Source organism: Meleagris gallopavo, chromosome Z (genome assembly GCF_905368555.1).
Source record: "Meleagris gallopavo chromosome Z, MGAL_WU_HG_1.1, whole genome shotgun sequence".
Classification (NCBI taxonomy): Eukaryota; Metazoa; Chordata; class Aves; order Galliformes; family Phasianidae; genus Meleagris; species Meleagris gallopavo.
This window is the reverse complement of record NC_139435.1, coordinates 42,466,307-42,485,182: the sequence shown is the minus strand read 5'-3', so window position 1 is coordinate 42,485,182 and position 18,876 is coordinate 42,466,307. Positions and strand designations below refer to the sequence as shown.

The 18,876-nt window shown below is 40.8% G+C and overlaps 1 long non-coding RNA gene and 2 pseudogenes across 1 annotated transcript; all 3 read right to left on the bottom strand.

The window, feature by feature from the left end:
- Positions 1-16,667, bottom strand: part of LOC146542229 (uncharacterized) — a 417,733-nt pseudogene extending 401,066 nt beyond the window's left edge.
- Positions 4,764-9,934, bottom strand: LOC146542230 (uncharacterized). The gene is made up of 2 exons (XR_014880597.1): positions 9,441-9,934; positions 4,764-5,202 (listed from the first exon to the last, which is right to left on the bottom strand). It is a non-coding gene; the product is annotated as an uncharacterized LOC146542230 (long non-coding RNA).
- Positions 16,668-16,750: 83 nt separating the features above from the next.
- On the bottom strand, positions 16,751-18,291 carry LOC146542228 (uncharacterized; annotated as a pseudogene).
- Positions 18,292-18,876: the final 585 nt, after the last annotated feature.

Below are 18,876 nucleotides of genomic sequence, written 5' to 3'. Positions count from 1 at the left end.
AGTTTGCACTGCCAGTTATTATGTTACCATCCACAAGTCAGTATAGACAAAGATCACTGATTGTATTTCTTGTTCAGCAAGAAAGGCTGACTGGCTTTCTTTTCTGCACTTTGATTTCATTCATCTCTTTTGGCAGTGTCTGTAATCTTTCTTGAAGTGCTTCATGCAGCAACTTTCCACTTCTGATGCTTTCCCACAATATGGCAGGACCCATCAGTGAACAAGGCATATTGCTTCTCATTTTTCAGTAGTTTATTATATACTGGGTCCTCTATAGTAAATGTCTCTTCCTTTTCTGTGGTTATTCCTTAATCTCTGTCCTTTGGCCAGACTCTGCTCGATTCCAAGCTTTCTGGGTGATTGGAATTTTCTATTCAAGTTCAGTGTATGGTCACTGTTACCTACATACTCCATGTTGCATCAGTTACATAATGTGTGAAAGGGAGCCTCCTTTTGAATATCCAGCCCAATACTGGCACTCAGAATACCTCTTGGTATTCTTGGAGCTCTGCTTCATTACAAGCCACTTCTAAAGCTGCAAAAACCCCTTAAAATGTTGCCAATATCGCTTTTCCAATTGGATCATAGCTAGCCTCAAATCTGCTGTATCTCTAACTCCAAAACCATAGAGGTTGACCTCAGGTGTCCTGCCCAGGGCTCAAGGGCTACTGAAAGAACTATCTCCTGTTTAAGTTGTTCAAAGACAAGTTGTTGCCCAGGGAACTATTTGAAATAGTTCCTCTCCTTGGCAGAGAGGACTTATAATCAGACTATAATTTGGAATACGCATTCTCCAAAAACTCTCAACACTCAAGGAAGCTTGTGTTTTCTTTCTGATGGTTCATGGAGACACAGCAGTTTTTTTGCTGATCACATCTATAGGGATCTGACAATGTACATTTTGCCATTTTTCTGAAAAACTGGGTCTCCTGTACAGGTACTAGCATCCCTATACTCCTCACAGGTTACCTGTCTTTGCTTCCAATTCTTGCGCATTTTCTTCTTGCTCTCCAGTTTGATCAGCAGCTTCTGGTTGAACCATGATAGTCTCTTGTCTTCCTTTCCTGACTTCCTACATCTAAGAATGGAGAGTTCTTGTGCCCAAGGGAAAGCTTTCTTAAAGATCTGCTAGTGCCGCTCCTCTTCCTTCTCCTGAAGGACAGATTCCTAGGTGGTTTTGTTGAATACCTCTCTGAAGAGATGGAATTTGGATTTCCTAAAATTAAGCTTCCTGATTTTACTCTTCATGTTCAATATCTTTTAGAAGTGGGAACTCCACCATTGTGTGATCACTACAGCCCAGGCAGCCTCCCATCCTAATGACAAAAATCAGTTCACTTGTGGTCACCTGGTGACCAACAGCACTAGCACTGCATCCACCCTGGCGGGGCTGCCTGTTGCCTGGATCAGAAATTATCCTTGATACACTCCAGGAGCCTCCTGGATTGCCTACAGCTTGCCACTACTTTTCCAGCAGATATCAGAGTGGTTGAAGTCTCCCACTAGGAAAAGAGCCTGTAATTGTGATGCCTCCTGTAGCTGGAGGAAGATGGCTTCATCAACAGATTTCATTTAATCAAGTGGCCTGTCGTTGACACCAACCACAAAGTTCCCTTTGTTGCCTCTTCAACTCTCACCAATAGGTTTGTGACTTGCTCATGTCTGTTCTTCAGGGACAGCTCTTCACAGTCTATTCCTCCACTTCTTCCTAGTTTGTCCCTTCTGATCACTTTGTAGTCATTAATAGCCACATTCCAATCATGAGAATGATCACACCAGGTTTTGCTGACAGCAACTTCACCATGACTTTCCACTCCTTTTGTGTTTTTCCCAAGCTGCGTGCTTTAATGTAGAGGCACTTCAGCTGGGCAGCTGGCTTTGTAACTTTGTTAGCCAAGTACATAGCCATCCATGACAGCATTCCAGTCATGTGAGCTGTCCCACCATGTCTCTGTAATCTCAAAGAAATCATGACCCTGTGATCATGACCTCTTGCTCTTCGTGTCTATGCTCCATACTGCCTGGATGGGGAATAGGCATGTCAGAGAAGAAATGGGAGCAGAAGATGCAGGTTTCTTAGAGGGAAGCTATACAAACCCTTGAAGTGGCTGGCCTTCTGATACTTTTCAAGGGAAGCAGCTGAGAAAGATTTGTCAGTGTTCTGGTTGGCTTTGCTTAGTCCTCATTTAGTTGAATTGTATGAGCACTGCCATTTTTGGATACTGCCCCCAGGTCCTTCAGATTGTTCTCAGTGGTGCATAGTGACAGGACAAAGAGACACATACTAACTGGAAGGGAAATCCATCTGAACACAAGCAAAAAGCTTTTATACTGTGAGAGTGTTAAAACACTGGAGCAGATTACCAACACAGACCATGAAGTCTCCATTCAAAACCCAGCTGGACACAATCCTATGCAACCAGCTCTAGTAACTTTATTTGACTAGAGGAAGATTGGCTGGAAGACTGAATAGGGAAAATGGGCCTGGGGGTATTAGTTGACACTCAGCTGAACACGATCCAGCAGTGCGCCTGGGTGGCCAAGCGGGTCAATGTCTTCCTAACTTGAATCAGAAATAGCATTGCTAGCAGAAGCAGGGAAGTGATTGTCCCTCTGTACTCTGCACTGGTGAGGCCACAACAGGAGTACTGTGTTCAGTTTTGGCCTCACTACAAAAAAAAGATGTCGAGGTCCTGTAATGTGTTCAGAGAAGGGCAATGAAGCTGGTGAGGAGTCTGGAACATAGGCCTTATAAGGAGTGGCTAAGGGAGATGAGATTGTTTAAAGAGGAGAAGAGGAAGGTTGAGACCTTATCGCTCTCTACAACAACCTGAAGGGAGGTTGTGGTGAGGTGGGAGTCAGCCTTTTCTCCCATGTAACTAGCAATAGGACTGGGGGGAATGGCCTCAAGTTGCACCAGGGGAGATTTGGGTTGGACATTAAGGACACACTTCTTCTCTGAGAGTGGTCAGGCACTGGAACAGATTGTCCAGGGAGGTGGTAGAGTTACCGTCCCTAGAGGTGTTCATGAAACGTTCAGATGTTATTCTGTGAGACATGGTTTAGAGGAAATGGTGAAATGGTGAAATGTTGGATTCTATTATCTTGTAGGTCTTTACTAACCTTTGTGATTCTATGATTCCCTGATTCTAAATTAAATATTACCAAAACAGTGGGGACAAAAAACACATAGTAACAGCAATCCAGCTCCTCTGGTGTTTTACAAATAAAAACTTAATTGCCTTCGTGTTCCATAGTGATGTGCCCTTATTTTCTGCTCTCATTATAATATCCAGACATATTTTCTAAATTTTAGACTAAACAAGTCATCTGCATAGCTAGAAATGAAAAAAATCTTACAGAAATAGAATTTCATTGCCCTACTTACGTGAACTCTAGAGAGAAGTACTTGCATATGAGCATTTAATCTGTCATAAATCAAAATTCTACCAGGCCTTCAGTTGTATGAACATATATATTCTCATAAGCATCAAAAGTCTATCTTCACACTTGAATTGATAGCTGGATTGGCCATCATGATTATTCACAACCAGTGTCCTTTGGAAGACTTACTAGTCACAATTTAAAGGCAAGAAAAAAAATATTACTGGTGTATTGATAGGATTTTTATCACTCCAAACAAAATGCCATGTGAAAAGAAGTGAGGAATAGGAAGACTGAAAGAAGTAATAATACTTTAGAGCAGGTTTCCTAGTCTTACAAATAGGCAAAAGATAAACTCTGAAAATAAAGGTATGGAAAGCATTCCAGTGAGAGAATGACTTCAGATAGCCCAAAAATTAATCAAAAATTTTATTCTGGAATAAAAACCTTCAATCAATTGTGACAGTATAGCAGAAAGTAACGAAGGTTGAGTTATTTCTCTGATGTTTATTTTACAGCAGCTGTATTTATAAAAACATACTAGAACAGCAAAAACTATTAAAAGGTCCATTTCTAATTTTAAAAAACATTTTTTATTATTATTTGTATTGATTGACACAATGCAGGTAGCAGAAAACATTCTTCATCTTATCTTTTGGCCATATCTACTAGCTGTTACCACCTACATACAATCGTGAAATAGGTATATGACTGGATTTTCTAAATTAAACTGTCTCAATTTTAAATTAAATACAATTGAGAGGTGCTGGGGGAGTATCTAGATTACTTAGCACATCACTATTATTTAATTGTTTAATCTAATAGTGAAGTTTCATTCTCTGCAAATAAAAAGCTAATACGTGTGCTAAAGTATGATAAAATCAAAAAGGTTGCAATAACACACCTGTTGATCTGGCAAGTTCAAAACACTGCAAGCAGGAAAAACCTTACAGACTTTATTTTCTGTGTCTTTATCCATTTTATGAGTTTTACGATTTTGATTTAAAATGTGGGTTTCAAATGAATTCCATATACTTTTAATGCAAGTGTCAAGGCACTCCATCAACAAATATTAAGCCATCTGTACACCTTAAAATGATTTACAGTTTAGCAGAGATGTAAAAGAAAGTCCTTGAATTTTTTTTACCTGACATTGAAGTATCTGAAAATATTAGAAAATTATACTTTTTGTCCCAGAGTGCTATGATTCTCTCTCTACAAAAAAAAAATGGAGACTTAGTAGTTCAACTTTGTCAACGGCTTATGGACTGGTTTGGCTTGGTTCTGTGACTAGCGGGGCAGAGGGATTTCACAAATCTGTGCCTCTGGAAAAGGGAAACCGGGGACCCCAAAAATAATTAAAAACAGCAGCAACGATCTGAGGAAAAACAAATTTACTAAATATAGTATCAGAATGCAAGATAATACATTATAATACAATATAAATAGAATTGAAGCTAATAAATCAAATACAATGAGAGAGAGTGTGCAAGAGGTGGATCGGCCTCACCGTAACATTGAGGTGAGGTGCACTGTCTGGTTGAGCAGCAGGGAGGAGAATCTGACAAAAAAGAAGGCATCAGGTGACCTTGCCAGCAGTTATATCACCTCTCTGACCACAAAGTCCCCTGGGGTATGTAGCTCTTCTGTTGCAGACAGGTACCCGGAACTTGAGTAATAACGCTTTAACTCCCAGTGCACTACATGATATTATGATGTAGAATACCAATAACCAAAAATGACGGACTTTCAAGGAGAACTAGAAAGACATGTTCATTCATGCTTTTAAAGTAATTAATAAATATTCTGATCAGCATCCTGGGAAAAAAAAAAAAACAAAAAAGTTGAATCAGTAAGGTTGGAGATGCACATGATTTACAACAAATAAAGCCACATAGTGAATAATGGTAATCAAAATAAATAACTTTTTCATGTTGAAAGATCTTAACTGAAAATTTGGTACCTAAAAATGTAATTAAGAATCCATTATCTACACTGTTGTTGTAGAAGTTGCTGATTCTGTTCTCCTTGTTGTTAAGTACTAGATTTTACCTTGTTTTACAAAGTGTGCTTTGACACATGGAAGTATAAATGTAATAGATTAGAAGCTACATTACCCAATGTTCTAGCTTGTAGACAATACGTATTTAAGACAGTGCTCATTTACAAACAACTGAGTCTTTATTTAAAACTGAAAAAGTTTCCATTTTGACCTCTGGAAAACCTAGGTTTCTAATCATCCAAAAGAGCATCCATTTCATAAGCATTGCATGTTTAATTAGACAACATATTTATGTAGAAGATCTCACCTGAGTGTGTGAATCAAGTTGTCAATCTAATATCTAGTCCCAATCTCTCAGAGAATTGCATGCCCTCTTAGCATATATGGAGAAGATTTACTGAAGTACAACTATTTCACCAAGGCATAACATTAAGAATAATAAAAAAAATAAGCATCAGATTGTGTCTTGAGTCTAATTTTCAGAGTTTCATTTCATCTAAAGATGAGGACTCATAACTGAGATTATATGTGACACACATAAACATCTTTCCTTCTCTGTGCATCTTGATCGTATGGGCTATGATTGCCACTGAAATTATATGAATGAAAAAGAAATTTCACCATGTCTCATTACAGTGAATGAAAATAACAAGACAGATTGATGTGCTATTGGGTCACTATTGCAGTCTTTTTTTCAACTCATTATTATTGCTTATTCAAAAATATAATCATACTTGCATTGTTTTACTACCAAAATAGTAATTTCTTGCAGGATGCATGAGAAAATTCTAGTCATGCTATTGAAACAGTCCATAAGAAAATATTTTCTCTCTTTACTCTTAAAATTTATGTGAAACAAAGTGATAGACTTTGTTTCATAAAAACTTAGTTTCTTAAACATACTTAAATGTTTCACCAGAGAGTAATAAAGACAAGAACGTCAACAGAAAATTTTTAATTATGAGATTTGACATAGCATGACTATGCTATGTCAAATTCCAGAGATTCAGGAATTACAAACAGCAACAGATTCGTTGACAGACCTTTTTATAATGAGACATAATTGTGTTTGCCCCTGAATTTGCTAGAGATCGATCAATGCAACAAAATAAGGGCTCTCAAAAGGAAGGATCTTATCTTTACTAGTTAAGCATAATGTCTTAGTGTTGCCAGAAGCTCACTGTATGACTGTTCAGTCAAGTCAGGTTTCAGACAGACCCTTTCCAAATGAATTTATTTAAAAAGGAATTACCATGCCTACATGTGCCCAGCATCCTTAGGAAAGTGAAGTTATTTTCTACTCAGTTTTAAACACTGTATAATCAATGGATATAGAGATGGTGTATGTATATCCAGGAGCTTGGCTAATGTAATTTATATTGGAGTAATGAGAGAAAGTCACTCACCCTATCCTGGGCTCGCAAGATGGACTCCAGTGGAGCAGATCTCCAGAGAGATCCTTCCCTACTGGCAGTCAGCTCTTAAATGTGTCTAAGAGAGGTGGAGCCAGGCTCCACCCCTTCCTGCAGCACAGGTGATTTGCCTTCACCTGTGCTCCCATGGCTGACTCATTGCTCACCTCAGGTGATTAATCAGAGGTTCAGGTCATGATTCAGCAGCCCCATACAAACACTTACTATTTTTCACGAGAGAATAAGCAATTCTAGAAATAAACGTCTACAACACATAGACAAAGAAATTCTTCAATAGATAGTAGTTGCAAAAAGATGCATGGCGAACATTAAGCCACACCAGATACAGCAAACACTTTAAAAAAGAAAAACAAAGAAATTAAATCCATCCTCTCTAAGATCAGTTCTGCTTAATGAATATGCTCAGTATCTGGAGATGATTTGCATATTAATGCAAAAGTTAGTTCAGAAACTTGGTGAAGGACATAAAAGCAGAACCGTAAATATCCAACATGTATTTATGACCTAATCAGAAAATACAGGTTAAATTTGTAGAAGTCTATCTCTGTATTTCCTGTTGGAGCAGGTTAGACAGATGGTTAGACAGACCAAGTCTATTTTGTAATGTAGCAATCAGGCCACTTAGCCAGTGTTTGAGAAGTCTAATCAACAATTGCAGTATCAATCATTCTGAAACAAATCTCACTTGTTGTGAAATTCTCGCTCAGGAAGAATCTTCCTGTCAAAAAGTTTTTCAAAACTTGTATAGTCCTCTGGTCCAGAGTTTGAAGAGAATATGCACTAATCTCCAAACTTGAAATACTGGATTTGAAACTCTTACTTATTTTAAAGAGACATGGACACAATGGTTGCATCTTCAGCCAAAAAGACACTTATTCTGAGCAGCATTTCATGAAGAATGAGAAATTTTACAAGAAAAATCCCTTTCAAGGCAGAGAATACAGATAAATATATAGAATTCAAAAGTGCATCAGGAAAAAAAAAAAAAAAAAGTTATATTACATGTATAATTTCAATGTATGTCCAGAAAATTAGATGTACAGGTTAATTAAGAAATAGTACGACAAAATAATAAAATGGTTTTTATTTTTTTGAAGAGTACACAATTTTGGAAGGCAAATTATGACCGTAATAATCACTAAGCATTAAAGGGAAAACTGGAAAACAAATGGATTTTCCAAGTATTCTAAAAACATCATTTGTAACACACTCATGTAGAAGCTGAATATTCAAAAGCATCCAAGAGATTTAGGAAGAGAAATGACATTAACTTTCAGTTCAATTTCTTCTCCAGAATCCTTTAGCAGTTTTGAAAATCTTCCCTGTAAATAATCACACTATATTTCATTCAACAGGACCCTACACTGATGGTTTTTTCAACTTTTTTTTTTTTTTTAAATGCCCATTACTTACAGCTAGAGGAAATTATTGTCCAGCTTAGCTGTGATATTTTAGTTATCACAGAATCAGTATCATAAAAGAAAACTATACTTAAAGAAAAATCAGAACCACTCAGAAATTTTGTTTTGTGAAATTAAAGAACCAGTTATCCTGTTCCTTCTTTTTATATGTATCAGTCTTTCACATCATGGGTGATAAATATATTATGATAAAAGTATAGGAGAAAAATTTACACATCACAGCACAGCATGAACTCAGCAGTTCACTTCAGCCAATGAAATGAACATTATTGTGAGTGTGATTGAAAGAGCTCTCCTAAGCACTTATGTTTTTCTAACATCAATGGCTTCATTTTGTGTAGAATTGTAGAATCACCAATGTTGGAAAAGACCTGCCATTCGCCTATGATAGTTCTCACTAAGCCATGTCTCTTGGTACAGCATCTAAATGTTTATTGAACACCTCCAGAATTGGTGGCTCCACTACATCCCTAGGCACTCCTCTCCAGTTCTTGACCACTCTTTCAAAAAAGTAGTTTATCCTAACATGCAGCCTGAATCTCCCCTAGTGCAACTTGAGGCCATTTCCCCTAGTCCTTCATGAGAGAAGAGGCTGATTCCCAACTCACCACAACCTTCCTTCAAGTACTTATAGAGAGCGATAAGGTCACCCCTGAGCCTCCTCTACTCCAGATCAAATAACCTCAGCTCCCTCAGTTGCACCTCATAAGACCTGTGCTCCAGATTCCTCATCTCTTTGTTGCTCTTTTCTGAACATGCACCAGGGCCTTGATGTCTTTCTTTGTAGTGAGGAGGCCAAAACTGAACACAATACTTAAGATGCAGCCTCACCAGTACTGACCACAGAGGGACAATTACATCCCTGTTCCTGCTAGCAACACTATTTCTGATACAAGCCACAGAGACACTAGCCATCTTAGCCACCTGGGCACATTGCCAGATCATGTTCAGCTGAGCATCAACCAATACCCCCAGGCCTGTTTCATCTACACAGCCTTCCAGCCACTCTGCTCCAAGACTGTAGCATTTACTGGAGTTGCTCTGACCAAAGTGCATCTTAGTAGAATAAATATTTCACTTAATATGAAAGAACTTTCAAAGAAACTTGTGACATAGGTATAATATTTAAACCTGCTAATGACATAATACTGCACTTGGAATTATATTGAAAGAAGAAATAGAAGAATACTACTTACTCACCTGTAATGGTACACGTAGTTCTTTCGGATGCAGTGTCCTTTAACTGCTAATCTAGAATATTCAAATCAAATCAAAATCTTCAGAATCGAAATAATCAAATCACCTGTCCTTCAACTTGTTCTTAATCTTTCTTCTTCATCTGCTACAGTCATCTGTAGAATTCTGTTCAAGTCCAAAAAGGCATTGAGATACGGAACTTCAACAAATTTTGCATCATATTTAACTTATATCTGGGATCAGATATAAGCTCAGAGCCTTTTCTCGTTTTTATTAATTTTGGAAAATCCAAGACCACTCTTTCCCTCAGCATACTGTAGCATCAAGTTTCTGACTCTACAAAGAGGAAGAACCAGAGTCAGTTGGTACAAATAGTGTCCTTCGTCCTCAGAAACTTACTGGGCCTCCTTTGCACCTACAAAAGACATGTAACACTGAAAACTTGACAGTACTGCTATAAAGATTATCTGTTACTATATAATGTTGAGTCTTTAGAGAGGTACAGAACAGTAACAATATGAACAAAAGAGATAACTTGCAGCAATGGCAAGTTAAAAGCAGGGGATGTCAGGAAAAAAACTTGTTGAAGAGTTTTTCTTTGTTTTGAAGCAAAGATCTTTACTAGGTTTAATCTTGTGTGCAATCATTAGCAATATATTCATAGTCATAAGTTCTGCAATAAATTTTGTTTTTCTGACTGAATAACTTTTTTAGAACTTGAGTTTAACTATACCATATAAAAGAATTAAAAGAATGTGACAACTCTCCAAAAAAAATTATTTTCTGCTGTTCTTTGATTTTGTTCTGATAAATAGACACAGATGATATTCAACTGATAATAGTCATCTTACACATCTGGATTATTCAATGAATTTCATGTGCTGAACTGTTAATATGTCTAGTATCTATGACTGTTATAAAGGAAGAGGTCCTACTTTTATTTTATTATAAATTCTATATACGCTCTGAAAAATCAGAAAAACAGGCTGGTTAAAAGGCACATAGGTTGATATTTATCTTCCTATATAATCTTGTGATTCATCATTGCAGTAATACCATGTTCCAAACATTGCCTTTGAAATCATTATTTTGTACTCTATTTGTAGCATTTTGAACTAGAAGTTTTCTTAGAGGTGAAATGATTGGATAATTCTATAATTCTTCAAACTGAACTGTTATTTACACAATCATCCATAACGTACTGGAGATGAATTACAGTTATTGCATAGGCTCTAAAACTATTAATCATCAGATTCTGAGTCACATCCAAACAGACTTCAAAAGATATGCGTGCTTAAGTGACATTTTTAGTGACTTTATTTAAAGCTTCTGTTATTCAAGTGCTACAGTATAAAAAAATTTCAGAACATCTGTGAATAATATTGCTGAGACACAGAAAATATTCTAAATGAAAAGATTTGCAGCTGTGAAAGCTGCATTAGAAACAACTCTTTCTTTTGGATGTGTCTGTGATGTTAATTTTAGATCTCTAATGTCATTGATACTGTCTTCCAATGGACATCTTAGAATTTCCTACCAGTTCTCAGTGATTAATTGTCTTTTGTGGAATCTCTGAATTACTTGAAAAATATTACACATTCTTAATATAAATAGAGTGCAAATAATGATTTCAAAGGCAATGTTTGGAACATGGTATTACTGCAATGATGAATCACAAGATTATATAGGAAGATAAATATCAACCTATGTGCCTTTTAACCAGCCTGTTTTTCTGATTTTTCAGAGCATATATAGAATTTATAATAAAGTAAAAGTAGGACCTCTTCCTTTATAACAGTCATAGATACTAGACATATTAACAGTTCAGCACATGAAATTCATTGAATAGTTCCACTGGCTTCACTGGGGCTGAGATTTTACCCGATATTACATACAAAACACAAAATACAATTTGCAAAAAATATTTTGCAAACTAATCAAGGGTATTTAATGAAGATAAATTAATACAAAGTACTGCTTATGCTAAATATGCTACTATTTGGACAGCATTTGCATATTATCTGAAAGTAATATCTGAGGAGAGTTGTTAAAGAACCCAAAATAGGAACTTCAGATTAGAATCGATGTAGTTTTTCACTATTTGATTAATAAAACTTAAGTTGAAAGGTAAAAAATCCTTGGTTTAGGTCCTAATTTAACAGATAATTCATAGCTCATAGAAGTCATCTATACAGACAACACCTGCAAATTGAGGATAAAGATCTGTGTTGTTTGAAAACTAACATTAAAGTTTCTCTTCCCTGAGATGTGAAGTTCCAGTTTGTAAGGAAAAATAATGAAGAAAATCCCTGACTATCCATTTCACAATTCAATCAAAAATTCAATCCTCTTGAGCAAATTTTCAGTAAATATTAAGATGTTTTTCTGTGCTAAGGATATTTTCCTTCTTCATTGGACTAGAATACTGCTGAGGCACGCATATAATTCATATATTCAAAATTGCAGTCTTTTTAGAATCCCCAGTGTCATTAAATATGTATCATGAAATCATAGAATCATTTGAGATGGTAGAGACAATTAAAGAACATCTAGTCCACCTTTCCTGCAATGAACCAGGACACCTAAAGCTAGATCAGGCTGCTCAAAGCCCCATCCAGCCTGACCCTTAATGTCTCTAAGGATGAGGCATCCACCACATCCTTGGGCAACCTGTTCCAGAAACTTACCACCTACATTGTAAAAAACTTTTTCCTTATATCCAATCTCAGTCTCTCCTCTGTTCATTTGAAACCATTTCCCCTTTTTCTACCACAACAGACCCTGCTAAAGAGTTCAATCCCATTCTTTCTTATAGCCTCTCTTTAGATATTGAAAGGCTGCAATCTGATCTCCCCAGAGCCTTCTCTTCTTCAGGTTGAGCAGCCCCAAGTCTCTCAGGCTGTCCTTATAGGGTTCCATTCCTTGAATCATTTTTATAGCTCTCATCTGGATGTGCTTTCCTGTGCATGTACATTAGTTCTTATGGGAGACTTCAATTATTCTGATACTTGTTGGATAAAAATGCAGCCAGACACATAATGTCCAAATGGTTCCTGCAATGCACTGAAGATGACTTTCTGATGCAGGTGATGGAGGACCTTATGAGGAGGGGTGTTTTAATTGATTATGTTGTTACTAACAAAGAAGGGCTGGTCAGGGATGTGGAGGCTGGAGGCAGCTTAATATGAAGCGATCATGGGATGATGGAGTTCAAGAACTTGTATAGAAGAAACAAAGTGGAAATGCTACTCTGGACTTCAGGAAAGCCAGCTGTGTCTTCTTCAAAGACCTACTTGGAAGAATCCCCTGGACAAGAGCATCAGAAGATAAGTGAGCCAATGAGAGCTGGCTGACACGTAAAAAACACTTCTTCCAAGCTCAGGATCGATGCATCCCTAAGAGTAAGAAATCAGGGAAACATTGCAGGAGGCCTGAGTGGATGAACAAGGAACTCATAGATAAACTAAAAGAGAAGAAGGTCTGTGAAATGTGGAAAAAGGACCTGACCATCTAGGAAGAATATAGGAACACTGTCAGAACCTGTGGGGATGCAACATGGACGGCTAAGGTCCTCTTGGAAATAAACCTTGTACTAGATTAGAAGAAAGATATTTTTAAGTATGTCAGTGGTAAAAAGAAGACCTGGGAAAATGTTGGTCCATTACTAAATGAAGTGGGTCCCCTAGTAACAGGGGTTGAGAAGGAGAATATTCTGAATGCCTTCTTTGCTTTAGTTTTAATGATAAGACTAATACACAAGAATCCCAGACCCTGGAGGTAAGAGAGAGAGTCTGACAAAAGGGGCTTCCTGTTGGCCGAAGAGGATCCGGTCAGAGAGCCAAAATCAATGTATGCAAATGCATGGGCCCCAAGGGAATTCATCTATGTGTGCTGAGGGAGCTGGCAGATGAGACTGCTGAGCTGCTCTCTATGATCTTTGAAAGATCTTGGTGAACAGGGTATGTAAATGAAGACCGGAGGATAGCCAATGTCACTAAATTCTTCAAAAAGGGTAAGGAGGATTTGGAACACAAACATCTTCCTTCTTGCCCTTTTTGAAGACCGGAGTGACACTAGCTACCCTCCAGTCTTCAGGCACCTCCCCCATTCTCCAAGACCTCTCAAAGATGACAGAAAGCGGTTCAGCAATCACCTCCGCCAGCTCCCTCAGCACCCATGGATGCATCCCATCAGGTCCCATGGATTTATGAACATTAGTGTTGCCTAGTTGCTCTCGGACTGCCTCTTCCCTGACTAAAGGGAAGTCTTCCATTCCCCAGCCCCTCTCACTAACCTCCAGGGTCTGGGATTCCTGAGGGAGAGCTTTTTCACTGAAGACAGAAGCAAAGAAGGCATTCAGTATCATCCATCAGATGCCTTCTCAGCATCCCCCATTACCAGAACAGCCCCCTCACTTATTGGGGAGCCACATTCTCCCTAGTCTTCCTTTTACTATTAACATACTTAAAAAAGCCTTTTTTATTATCCTTTATCACCTTTGCAAGATTCAATTCCAGGTGGGCTTTAGCCTTCCTAGTCACATCCCTTCAGGCGCTGACAACATTTCTATATTCTTCCCAAGTGGTCAGACCCTTTTTCCACATTTCATGGACCTTCTTCTTCTCTTTGAGTTTGTGCACGAGCTCCTTGCTCATCCACACAGGTCTCCTGCCACCCTTTCCTGATTTCTTGCTCACAGGGACGCACTGATTCTGAGCTTGGAAAAAGAGCTGTTTAAATGCCGACCAGCTCTCACAGGCCCCCTTACCTTCTAACACCCGAGCCCATGGGATAGCTCCAAGTAGGTCCCAGAAGAGATCAAAGTTGGCTCTCCTAAATTCCAAGGTAGCAATCCTACTTTTCAGTTTGCTTCTTCCACTCAAGATCTTGAACTCCACAATCTCGTGGTCACTACAACCCAAGCTGCCCCGACCTTTACTTCCTTGACAAGCTCTTCCTTATTAGTGAGAATAAGGTCCAGTAACATCCTTCCCTTCATCAGTTCCTTTACCACCTGCATCAGAAGGTTGTCTTCAACACATTGCAGGAACCATCTGGACCGCATGTGCCTGGCCATGTTGCTTATCCTGCAAATATCTGGATAACTGAAGTCCCCCATAAGCACCAGCGTCTGGGATCGTGACGCTACTTCCAGTTGCTTATGGAAGGCCTCATCAACCTCCTCCTCCTCCTGATCAGGGGGCCTGAAGTACACACCCACAACACCCTTACCAGCCTGCCCCTTGATTCTCACCCACAAGCTCTCCACTGCTACACCACTCTCCCCCAAGTGGAGTTCAATATATTTTAGCTGCTCTCTCACATAAAGAGCAACTCCACCACCCCGCCTAGCCAGCCAATCTTTCCTAAAAAGCACATAGCCCTCCATGACAACATTCCAGTCATGCAAGCTGTCCCACCATGTCTCCATGATTGCAATGAGATCCTGGCCATGCGACCATATGCAGATCTCCAGCTCTTCCTGCTTATTTCCCATAGTGCACGCATTAGTGTACAGTCATGTTAGGGAAGCAGCATCCCCCTGTCACTCTCCATCCCTTTGAACTCCACCCTCATCACCCATCGAGCTCTGTTTTGAGCCTCGAACTACCCACTCAACCCCAGTGGCCCTCATTTTGTTCCTTTCCCCCTTCTTATCTGGTTTAAAGACTTTTCAAAGAGTCCCACCAGTTCCTGGGCTAGGATCCCTTTACCCCTTGCAGATAGATGAGTTCCATCTGCAGCCATCATGCCAGGTGCCATGTAAATTGCCCCATGGTCAAAAGAATTCTTGTGCCTGCACCAACCTCTAAGCCATTTATTTATGAGGAGGGTTTTTTTGATCCTCTCAGTGTCCTTCCCCATCACTGAAGGGATAGAAGAGAAAACCACCTGCACACCCGCTCCATCAAGTACTCTCCCCAGTCCCTTGAAGTCATTTCTGGTAGCCCTCAGGCTTCTCTCAGCAGCATCATCACTGCCAACCTGAACTACCAATAAGGGATAGTAATCAGATGGGTGAACAAGACCAGGAACCTTTCTAGAGATATCCCTGACCCGTGCCCTAGGGAGGCAGCACAGCCATGAGTGGGGTCAGGCCGACATATTGGGCACTCAGTTCCTTTTAGAAGGAATGACTATCACCCTCCTTTCTTTATTGGAGGAGGCAGTCTCCAAGCATGGAGCCAACCGCCTCTCCTCAGAAAAGCTTGGAGGTTGTCAATGGACAAAACACTTTATAGACAGCTGGGTGAGGTCTCAAGGTCTCTTCCCCTTGTTCTCAAGGGAATCTTCAACTTCCCAGATATTTGCTGGATTTATAATACAGCAGGTAGGCAACAGTCCCGAAGGTTCCTAGACTGTGTGAGAGATGACTTCCTGATACAGCTGGTGAAGGAACCAACACTGGGAAGCAAAATCTCTGTAGGCAGAATACCTCCTTCACTTTCCCTGATAATCGCTGCTACCATAGATTGTATCCATATTTGGTCTTGGATGCAGCTAAGCGCTAGAGAAGTATCATTTTGGGTCGCAGCGAGTGCATCTACAATTAGCTGGTGGTTTTTCATATTAGTCCTTTCCCAATGAGGTAATACTGCTGATGAAAACTACTGGTTGGCTCCCAGTGCTGATAAAGAGGACTGCAAGGGATGTCGTAGCGCATATAAATCGCTCGTTGCTGTACTTAGCTTATTTTCGAGCACCTCAGCATCTATACTGTTTAACACTCCCAAACCTGTTCCCGTTATGCCAGTCACATCTGTCCGTGTTCTCTTATTCGAGGTGAGGGTCCGCCCATGTAACCACGTTAACCAGCCTGCATAAGATTTGTGTAAAAATGGCGTACAAGTTGGTTTGATGGTTGAAATGTTAGTCTGCATTGATAATTTTACTTGCTTGAGAGACCATGCTGGGTTAAACACCACCTGTTGCTGGCCTGTATCTTTAATGACATACGGCCTGATCTCATAAATCTGTGGAGACAAGATGTTCTCTATTTTCTCCACGGTGGTAGGGCTCTCAGAAGGGGTTGATGTATGTGGGGTAACTGTTGTTTGCCACCTGACATCCATTTTAAATTTGAAGGATCGCCCCAGGCTACCATGCACCCAGAGGCAGACTACCAAAACAGGTTGGATCAAAGTAAAATTGTGCCAGTAGTCCCATTGTTCAGTGGTGCAAGATTTACCTCCTTTCTTGTTTGTCTCAACATTTGTTACTGATATTTGAGTCACTTTTTCATGAGTGGATTCATTAATCATCCGACATCCCACCTTTATCTCTTGTCCTGCCTCTCCCCAAAGTCGGTGAGATCAGTCGACACTATCCTGACCCCATTCGTTCTCCAGGTATGTTTCGTTATTATGTAATACCACTATTAAGAGGGTTAAATCGTCAGAATATGACCCCATGCTCCCACTATGTCCCCTGCAGGCATGGGACCATGGTCGTCCAACGGGTGTGGCAGAATTGTCACCAGCTTCTGCCTGGGCGACACCTAGTACAAGTACTATGAGCAAAAGCAAGAGCAAAAGCGTTACGTTCTTAACCAGTGCTACCATGGACACCTTTCCTTCAGCGAGTGAGGTCTTCAGAAGTGGCTCCTTCCCCTGTTCTTTAATGTGGCCTGCTTGGCCACATCCATCGCACGGTCCCTGGGGCTGTCGTGCTCCAACTGCAGCGACAGTAGCCGCCGCTAACCCTTCATTGGTCAGAGACGCTGTCTTTTGCTTATCCAGAATATATTTGATCATCTCCCCAGGCGTACCAAGCTATGGAGCAGTGCGGAGAAGTTCCCTGACCTCCGGCTGGCTTTGTTGCTGGAGACAGTTCATAATAACTGGACCTTGGGCCGATTTCAGGAGTTCTGACCCCTGTAAGGCCTTCAGAAGTCTGTCCGTAAAGGCGGAGAATGATTCCATTGGCCCCTGGGTCACTTTGGTCCAGGGGTCCACAGACTCCACGCCCTTGGCTACTCTCTTAAACGCTTGAATCATCGAGTTTGTAGCCGCTATAAGCTCCCCTGGCCTGAGCCTAGCTGCTTGTCCCTGGGGGATTGCATTCCCCTGACCATTCCCGCCAAGCGCATTAATGAGGACCCATGTAATGGGTGGTTAGGACTTGATTCCGCGGCTCCTAGAGCCACTCACAATCCTGCCATCCACTCTGAGGACCATAATGTATACTGTACTGGCGACAGCACCATGCGCATCAAATTTGTTATGTCGTGAGGGAGAAGGGGACCTATAGACATTATGGCCTCTAAGGCGTTTGGGGTGAGGGGTGAACTCAAGTCTCGCTTCTCCACGCAGTCTAGCAGGCAGGTAATGCCCTTTAGATTGAGAGGTACCCACTCAGGGTTTCCTCCACTGTTTACAACAACCGGGAAAACTTCCAATGATCTTCCTTCATCTATTAGACCAGATCTAACCTTTCCCCAATCTGTTAATGTGCCCCTCTTAGTTCCCCAAGACAAAGCTGCTTCACCCTCCCCCTCACTGTCCTCCTCCCCCACCTCTGTGTTAGCCTGATAAGGTGTCCACACTTCACCCCTCCCTGCCTCCTTCGGCTCAGTCCTTGACTGATAAGATGCTATCTGCCAAGGAGACTGCTGATTGGATGCGCATTCTCTCATTTCCTTAAAAGGATATTGTGGCTGTTGTGGTTGAATTGATGAGTCCGGGTATGGCAGTGAGCAGTCATCGTTATCCCCGTTCATCAGGCACGGCCGGGGCAGATGGCATTGGTAGAACGCAGTCGCTGTCTTGTCTCCCTCCACCGGGGACAGCATCACCCAAACACCTACAGGGTATATCACCTCCCACCTTCTCTCCCTTCCCCACCGGCCCGTCATTCCGAAGATAGTTAACACTTTGTTGACTCTCACCCCAACTTCTCCTGTCTCCACCAGCTGCTATAGCCACACCTCCTGCTCCCCCCCCAGTGGGGCAAGCCCGAGAAGCAGTTGAGCAGCCCCTGTCTCCTCCTTTGCTGTTTTTAATATCCCTCGCACCAAGCCCCATGTCTTGAGCTCTGCACCCGATTGGGTGCTCATCGTGTGCTGCGCAAGCAACAAAGTAATCTCACGCCACTTCTGGGGATTCAAAATACCCCTGGGTTCCTCACACATCCCCTCCCGCTACAAGCGGGTCACTATGGCAGCCAATTCCTTCTTAGAAGGTGCATCCTTGCCACCGTAGTCCTTACCCAACTGCAACAATACCTTAACAACCGATTCCATCCTGCGCAGGATCAGGTCACACACCGGACCTCGGGGGACATCAGAGGGGCGACAGGCTGACGATTCTCACACGGGGCACCACTTGGAGTCCCCATTCTCAAGGTCTGGTCCGCTGGGGGCTAGCGATCTCCCATCGTTAGGGCCGTTGTGACACAGGCACCAGTATGAGGATTGTAGCAGATGGCATTTATTGCAACT